At 39.1% G+C, this 9,290-nt stretch overlaps 1 long non-coding RNA gene across 1 annotated transcript in view; it reads right to left on the bottom strand.

Annotated features, from left to right (window-relative positions):
- Window positions 1-1,434: 1,434 nt before the first annotated feature.
- Window positions 1,435-9,290, bottom strand: part of LOC309629822 — a 71,130-nt gene continuing 63,274 nt past the window's right edge. The window contains exon 2 of the long non-coding RNA XR_014245243.1: window positions 1,435-9,252. This is a non-coding gene — a long non-coding RNA (uncharacterized lncRNA). The remainder of the gene's footprint in view (window positions 9,253-9,290) is intronic.

Consider the following 9,290-nt stretch of genomic DNA (forward strand, 5'->3'; position numbering starts at 1 on the left):
TCACCAGCCTGGTATAAATCAATATAATTACAACCAAAAATTGGCATTGAATTAAATTGAATGAGAATTTGGGTCTAAAGTAAATATGAGGGTAGACATTAAAGAAAATTTATAAACTCTCTCCTTTACTCTAATATTTTTTTTAATAAATTTATTGATTGATTGATTGATTGATTGATTGATTGTCTGCGTTGGGTCTTCATTGTCGTGCACGGGCTTTCTCTAGTTGCAGTGAGTGGGGGCTACTCTTCGTTGTGGAGCTCAGGCTTCTCACTGCGGTGGCTTCTCTTTGTTGCAGAGCACAGGCTCTAGGCACATGAGCTTCAGTAGTTGTGGCACGTGGGCTTCAGTAATTGTGGCATGCAGGCTCAATAGTTGTGGCTCATGGGCTCTAGAGCACAGGCTCAGTAGTTGTGGCACACAGGCTTTGTTGCTCCATGGCATGTGGGATCTTCCCGGACCAGGGCTCGAACCCTTGTTCCCTGTTTTGGCAGGTGGATTCTTAAACACTGCGCCACAAGGCAAGTCCCTACTCTAATATTGTGGTAGGTAGAATACTGCTCTCCACGCAACCCCCAATGATATCTAAATCCTAATCCCTGGAACCTATGAGTATGTTACATTATACAGAAAAGGGGAATTAAGGTTGTAGGTAGAATTAAGTTTGTTAATCTTATGATTTTATGTTAAGGAGATTATCCTGCATTATCCGGGTGGACCCAGTATAATCACAAGGGTCTTTAAAAGTAGAAAAGGGAGACTGAAGAGGAGGTCAGAGTAAAGTGATGTAGAAAAGACTCAACATGCCATTGCTGGCTTTGAAGATGGAGGGAGAGGACTATGATTCACAGAATGTGGGAAGTCTTTAGAAGTTGGAAAAGGCAAGGAAACTGATTCTTCCCTAGAGCCTACAGAAGGGAATTTAGCCCAGCTCACACCTTGATTTTAGCCCATTGAGACCTGCACTGAACTTTTAACCTACAGAACTGTAAGATACTACATTTTTATTGTTTTAAGCCACTAAGTTTATGGTAATTTTCAGGAGCAATAGAAAACAAATATACTTTCTTTTCTATAATAATTTCTCTTTATTATTAAGTTCTGCTGAGGAAGAATTTGTAAAGGAGTACATTTGCCCTAATGTTTGACTTAATAAAAGGAAGGATTGGCTGGAATGAGTCAAAACTGATGTTTTCTGTTGTTCTTAAAGCTGATGTGTTTGCATGAAAGCTTTTATTGTTGTTCTGCAGCATTTTACATCGTATTTGCAAGAGCTACTGTTGACGCTCAATGGCTTCTTTCTTAGCCTGGGTGACCCTGGAGAGCAGAACTTGAGAAAAGAACTTGCATTCAGGTAGTTTATTTGGGAAGTGATGCCAGGATTAGCAAGTGGAAGCACTTGTCCCTTGGCTCCTGTCTCCTATTGGTTGAGGGTTGCCTTGTTAACTCCTCTGTATTAGGCCTGTGCAAGCATCCACGTCCAGTAAATGCCTGTGGGTATCCCACTCCTTTAGAATCAGACAAACACCATAGCAAGCCAAAGACATGCCTGAGGCAAGATGTGGTCAGTATTGGAACTCTTCACACTTTTGCTACAGTTGCAAATGGAATCAGAAGTAAGACCAAGAGAAAGTGAGGCAGGGCACAAGAATACAGTCCACCCCTTGCTTAACACCACATATTAAGACCAATTTGTCACTGAATTTTCAAACTGCTGGCAGCTGCAATCACTCCCCCAAAGGAGCTTAATACATTGGGTTAGTGTAACAAGTTACAATCCCTTCTGCTGCAACTGGGCCTGAGGTCACAATTGGTATTCATCATCTAACTACTTCAATGCCTATTCTGGATTTCCCTCACCATTGCCCAGCGCTTCAGTTCCTCCAGATTGCTTTCTGGGTGGTGTGCCAGTATCTCCATTCTTGAGGGATCTGAGCCCTTTATTTCCTTGTCCTTGTTGGGCTGTGATTGCTACAACTGGCTGTTTACCAATATCACCTTGCATGGAAGTACCCACAGACACCCAGTGACTCCCCTGTATTCCAGACATATTCTCTTTGCCCCCATTGTGTAGCAAGAAACCCTACTGCTCAAGATAATCATATTCAATTACCCTCCTCCTCCTACCAGTACAGTAACTCCTTTCTTTGTCTGCTGGGTCACTGGCACGAGGAACCCAAAGTTTCATAGCTTCCAGTTTAATGGAACTCTTACTGTTTCCCTTAGTGGAAGCAGTACTCCCCTAGGCACCAGGGGAGTACTAATCCTGTAAAGCCTAAAGACATGGGGACAGGAAACACACATCCTGTAAGTAAACAACTGTTAATGAAGGTGAGAGGGACACATCCTACTTTTATCCCTTGGTGTCTAGACCTGTTTATTCTAGTTATTGAGGGGCACGTCACAGCTGTTTGTCCGCTTCGTTTTGTTGGGCAATGTCCCAAATCCACTGAGGTCTTTGTCTTGAGTTAGCACCTTAGTTGAGCCTTTAGTAAATAATTCCATTGTTCTAGTAGGCTGGCTGCTTCCAGGTGATGGACTATGTGGTAGAAGTAATAGATCCCTTGGTCACGCGTTGATTTTTGCATACCCTTTCCTGTAAAATAGGTCCCTTGGTTTTAAGTGGTATTATGCGGGAATCCCATGACAGTACATTGAGCCTTCTATATGCCCATGAATGGTGATGCTGGCAGAGACATGGCGGATAGGGAAATCAAAGCCATTTGTGAGTAAGTATCAACTACAGTGATGTTGAATCACTGCCTGCTCCAGGGTGGAAGGGGTCTGATGTAATCGTTCTGCCACCAAATGTCTGGCTGATCTCAAGCTTTTCTTCTTTATCATGGGCTTTGTATCAGGTTGTTAACACTTTGGCAGGTGGGGTGTTCAGTAGCAGTGGCTAGATCTGCCTTGGTGAGTGGGAGTCCATACCATTGAGCCGACGTATAGCCTCTAGTCCTGCCACCATGGTGACTCCATTCTTGGCCCCATTGTGCAGGCATAGGGGTGGTAGAGGAGCGAAGCTGGCTGACATCCACAGGATGAATCATCCTTGTTGTTGAGTGTCTCCCCTGACTTGGATGCTCTCTGGTGGGCAGTAGAATATCTGTGCCTACTTTGTACCTGCTCCAGTGGGTCCATTATATTCTTCTTCCAACTCTTTGATCTTTCAAACTTGTTCCTTCCAGGCCCTGACCAACCAGCCAGGCTAGTTGCCAATAATCAGGAGTCCATGCATGTTCTTCTCAAGCTACTTCTTCCTTCATATAAGGTAAAAAAAAATCAAATGTACTGCTCCCAGCTCTGTCCATTGGAAGGACTGTCCCTCACAACTGACATTTAGAGCCATCCCCCAAGTAGGACTACAGTGCAGCAACAGCCCATTTTAAGTTTGTACTAATGTATTGTGATGACCCAGCTGTGAACTAGGCCCAAGATATTTCCTCCTGCGTCAGCTGGCTTTAGGAATACTTCCCATCCTTTCAGCAAGATGTTAGGTGTGAATTGAGGGTTAGGCATTGGTACAGCAGAAGTAAGTGGTGTGAGAGTCAGAAGTCCTGTTCGTGTAGGTTTTTGTATCCTCTGACTTTGCTTGGTCCTGATTTTGTACCATTTCTATGGTACGATGGATGGCTGCTGCACATGTCTGACCTTATACTTTGGTAGATCTGAAAATACCAATTCAAGATGGGTTGCAACATTCACACAGCCATTTGGTCAGGCATTTAGTTTCTACTAGGGCTTAGTAGCAGCCAGGGACTGCTTTGCAAAAAGCATGTAGTTTCTGCCATAGAAGACAGGAGTCTTGCTCCAAAATCTGAAGTCTCTCTACTGTAGCTTTTGAATTGTCATTTTCCAGGGATCCCACACCTGTATTCACTGTGGATCCATGTATTCATCATGGATACCCCATGTGCCATTGAATCTGTTGGGCTGTATAGTCTGGAGGGTAGAGCAGCTTGCAGCACAGACTGGATCTGCTGCTGAGCCTTCTTTCTACTTTGGGCTCCATCAGAAATGTCAGCCTTTCAAACTGTCCAACAACTAAATCAGAGTGGTAGTCCTACGAGCAGTATATGCTGCCACCAAAATTCAAAATGGGTCACTAAACACTGTTTTTTCTTTCGTGGTAGGGGAAGCAAGATGCAACAATTGTCCTTTTTTTTTTGAAATGGGATATCCTGACATGCCCCGGATTATTGAACTCCTAAATACTTTATTAAATATGATAAAGCAAGTATAGTAGGATGTTAATTTTATAATAGAATCTAGATGTTGGATAGTCAGAGGTTTGCTGTAAAATTATTTCAGGTTTCCTATATGTTTGAAAATTTTCATAATGAAACTTTAGAAAAACATTTTTTATTTATCCTAAAAAATTTATTGATGTGTCAGTCCCCTGAATCTTTATAAAAGGGTTTATCTCCTACCCTGTGGTATGCATGTTTCTAATTAGGACATCCAGAGTACTTGCCACTACCAGCTCACCAGTCCAATTAGTATGACCTCAATAAGAAAGTGAACTAGTGTGTTGTATGGAATATCAAGGTGATCAAAGTTATTCTGGACTATATTGTAACAGAGAAGAGGAAGATTAACATGTAGCCCTATGACAAGACTGTAAATGTGGACTGCTGTTCTTTCCATATGAGTGTGAGCTGCTTGTGATCAAACTTTTGCATGTTTGGTATTTTAAGCATTTGTAATTTGTTTAAGAGAATTTGGTTTATTAGAATAAATGCCAGGCTTATGATTCAAATTTTAAATATAGAATTGAATAATTCGTTTAGATAAGATTTTTAAGTTAAAAATTTAATTTATGACATTTACGTGACTTAAGTACTTTGGAAGGGTTATTGAGTCAAAAATTATACTGAAAAGTGAAATTTAATATATCAAATTTACAGTTAAGAATATTATAAGGTATTTAATTAAGTCTGTAAATGGGACCAAATACTAATCTAAGGATTTTAAAAATGTTTGCTGAAATGTGTTAGGCTTATACGTTTTGTGTAGCAAATGTAAAAGTTCAAGGAAGTTTTGTTTTTGTAGCCATAGTGAATTGAATATTAATTTTTAAACCAAAGTAAACTACAAAATAGTATTATCTGTCCACAAAAGTTAAACCCTCAAGTGCATAAAAAAGCTCATATTTAACAATGTTCATCCTTTGGGTAGAAAATTCTAGTATATGAGATACCCACCTATTAATAGGCTGTTTTTCAGACATATTGAAATTGTGAAGGTATCTGCATATGTTCAATTAAAAGAGCCAAATTGGATTTTAGACATCACCTGATTATTCTCTCCTGGTCTTTTGATTTCTTGACAATTTCCTGGGTGATGATGTCTTTCCCAAGTAACAAGTAGCCATGATGAATATGTCAACTTTTGTAAGTTAGCCTTTATAACACTCATGGGCAAAACATTATACCTCTTGTTTTCTCTCTCCTCAGAAGCAGCTGAACAGACTGAGTTTAAAGTTTATCTGAATAAGGAACAAAGCCTGGAGAGCTTTAGGCTGAAGGGATGTGTTCAAAACCTTGGGAACTAGTGAAGATGAGGGATTACAATAAAAGTCTGTATGTAACCTTAACTACAGTGTTAACTAAGAAAATCATTATAGCAGCATACGTTGGTGCGTTTATAGCTACTTTTCTTTAACAAAAGATTAGAAAAGAAAGGAGAAAGGGAAGTGGATGAGACATTCCTGTGATCATGCAGCCTAAAACAGTAGACTTCAAAGCTTCCGAAGTAACCATTCTTTTAATCCACTGCTTAATTCCCCCTAAGTACCAACTGGCAAGGTAGATCAGAACAGCTTAAATATTTGTTAGGATTCCTGGTAGGAAACTTTAAATAGATGCAATGACCATTGACGTAAATGGAGGTAAAGATTTTATTTTTCCTATTATTTTTAGTGAAAATAAATCTTTATTTTGAAGAGTTAACAAAAATTCTTAAGAATCCTGATCATTTGTTACTTGGTTTTGTGGGTTTTGCAAATTTCATCTATTTATTTATTTACTCGTTTTTTTCGTTCAGCTAATATTTGCAGGCCCCATTGTGTGCAGGATTCTGCCTGGAGTTTCAGGGGCAGAATGAGGTTAGTGGCCCTGAAACCCATTAGAAGCAGCTGGTATTCAGTTGGCCTATCCCTTCTTCAGCTCCTCTCAGCTACAGCCTTGGTCTAACTTGCTTCCTTAGCCCTTCTTATAGAGGACAGGGAGGATTTAGGAGCTTAGTCTTGCTGACTTGGTATGAGACATGAGGCTGGCCCCACAGGATTCTTTTGCCCCCATTACATGGACTGAGCTATGCAATAAGCATGGGTTTCTCTTCCTGTTGGAGTCCTTCACTGGCCTGAGCCCCTAGCTGGGGACTGTTGCTCTGCTCAGTGCTTTCCAGCATCTTCCCCAGGGGTCTCATCTCACTTACTTTAGCCCCAGATAGTGGATGGAAGGGGTCTAGGAGAGAGGGATGAAGAGGGCATGCGTCCTGGAATTATGATGCATCCCAGCCTGACTTTAGACAAGCCCACTGCCTGATGGGTCTGTTGCTTCAGCCCACACTCATCGAGCACTCTGTGGATACTATTTTTTGTGAGGGTCTCAGATGGCTCTATCCTATTCTATCCTATCCTACCCTACTCTTCCTATTCTACTCTACCCCACCTATCCTATGCTATCTTACCTTATCTTGTGGAACTGAATATATAAACCAATATAAAAAGCCAAAATACATATGAGAAAATAGTCAAACATACTAGTAATCAAGTAAATGTAAATTATAACAATAAAATACCACTTTCAAGCTATCAGATTAGCAAAGATATGAAATAATGCCTAATAACAAGAGGGTGAAATGTAAGCTGCTAACATGTGCTGGCATGATATTTCTGAAGAGCAATTTGGCAGTACATTGCCTTAAAATATGCATACCCTTGACACAACAATGTTCTTCCAGGAATTTATTCTAAGAAGTAATCAAGTATTATATAAAGGGTGTTCACTATAATCGTGTTTATAACATGAAGAAATGTAAGCAACATAAATGTCTAAAAATAAGGGCTTAATGAAATAAATGATAATGTAGTCCTTATAAAGGCTACTGTAGAGTAGTTAATGATATGTATAGGTGTCATGATATATTTTAATTAAAAAAATTTCAAAACATTATGTATCATATCATACCAGTTTAATTCTACATGCATGATATATGAATGGACTAAACACCAGAGAGATATATGCCAAAACATTAATAATGGCTACATAGTACATTTAATCCTTCTCTTTAGTTATTTTTTTTGAATTAATTAATTAATTAATTAATTAATTTGGCTGCGCTGGGTCATAGTTGCGACACACAGGATTTTTTTAGTTGCAGCATGTGGGCTCTTAGTTGCAGCATGTGGGCTCTTGGTTGTGGCATGCGGGCTCTTGGTTGTGGCATGCGGGATCTAGTTCCCTGACCAGGGATCAAACCCAGGTCCCCTGCATTGGGAACATGGAGTCTTAACCACTGGACCACCAGGGAAGCCCCTCTTTAGTTATTTTTAAACTCTAAATTTTCCCTACCCCTTTGTAAATAAAAATATCTATATTAAAAATCATTATAAATAGATAAAAAAGAAATTATCCTAGTGATTACCCATGTGATTTAAGACAGAAATTTTGAAATGTTTTGGTCTTAGGACCCCTTTATACACTCTTAAAAATTATTGACACATCTAAAGAACTTTTATTTATGTGGATTTTATATATCTATATTTACTAAATTGGAAATTTAAACTAAGAAATTTATAAAAGATCTATGTATTAATTTACTTAAAATAACAATAATAAACTCATTGAATGCTAACATATTTTTATGAAAAATTAGTATATTTTTTCCAAAACAAAAACATATAGTGAGAAGAGCTGCATTGTTTTACATTTTTGCAAAAATCTTTAATGTCTGGTCTCACAGAAGATAGCTGGATTTTCACATCTACTTTTGCATTTAATCTATCGTGGTATTACATGCCGCATAACCTCTGGAAAACTCCACTGTACACTCATGAAAGAATGAGAGTAAAAAGGCAAATCATGTATTTATTACCATTATGAAAATAATATTTGTGTAAAAATCATTTTCACCTTGTGAACTGTCTAAGAGTGTTTCAGAACCTTCTGGTATCCCCCAGACCATACTTTAAGAATGGCTGATTTAACGTATTGCAACTAGGTGGTATGAAGAGATTAATCATAACAAGAAGGTAATAATTTTGAGTACATGTTGTATGTCAAGAACTATGCTGAGAGTTTTAGTATATGATTTTGTTTAATCCTTACTACAACTAAATATAAGAGCTAAATTGCCATCGATACTTCCATGTCGTAGGCTAAGAAGCTGAGGCAAAAAGAGGTCAAGCAACTTGATTATACTCTCCAAGGCATTTGTCTCTAGGGCTGGCCCTCTTGACCACTACCTACAGATGGTGCCTCTACGTTCTCATCTCATACCATCCTACAAAAAGATGGCCCACATGCTGGATAACTGTAATGCTACCTCACCACTGGGCTCTACCATATCTGTATGGGCATGTAGGTGTGCTTATTTATCTAAAGAACCCAATCTTAACATGCCATGGAATATGAAAAGGCAAAATTCAGAGGATGTTGGAAAACATTCTTTTAGGGTTTAGTGTATTATGTCACCTCTCAGATCGTAGGGTCAACCTCAGATGCAAGCACAGCAGTCTCTCTCCCCTTGGCCTCTCTGCTTTCTCCCTAGGATCCTGGCTGTGGGGATCCTGGCCCTGCTCTTTGTATCAGGCTAAGCCAAGAGAGCTGTTTGCCCTGGAGTATTCATGCTGGAGGGCAGAAGTGAGCTATTGAGATTATCAGAGTTGAGCACTCCTGAGAGACGCAAATCTCTCTCCTGCTAATATTGAGCCACTTTCCTAGCAACTGCAATGCATCAAGCCTAATGTATTCTGGAAGCAAAATTTACTTTTAAGTTAACAAAGTTCAAAAGATAATTTATTTTAATGTTTGAAATGAGTTTTGCAAGCAATAATTTTATCTGTCATTTGTATTTCCAAGAAACTTACTTTTAGACCATCTTTTAAAAATATGCAGTGATTGCTTGTTTTTATGACCATGAGTATATGGAAGGGTGGAGACACATCTGCCAAAACTTTTCTGTGTGGATAGTAAAACATTGGTTTAGACCTCTCTCTTCTCCTCCTCCACCTCTAGCTTTAGTCACCTTGAAATAGCTTCTAGTTTTAGTCTAGTTTTAGTCAC

This window comes from Balaenoptera borealis (assembly GCF_965194805.1).
Source record: "Balaenoptera borealis genome assembly, chromosome: 5".
In the NCBI taxonomy this organism is placed as follows: Eukaryota; Metazoa; Chordata; class Mammalia; order Artiodactyla; family Balaenopteridae; genus Balaenoptera; species Balaenoptera borealis.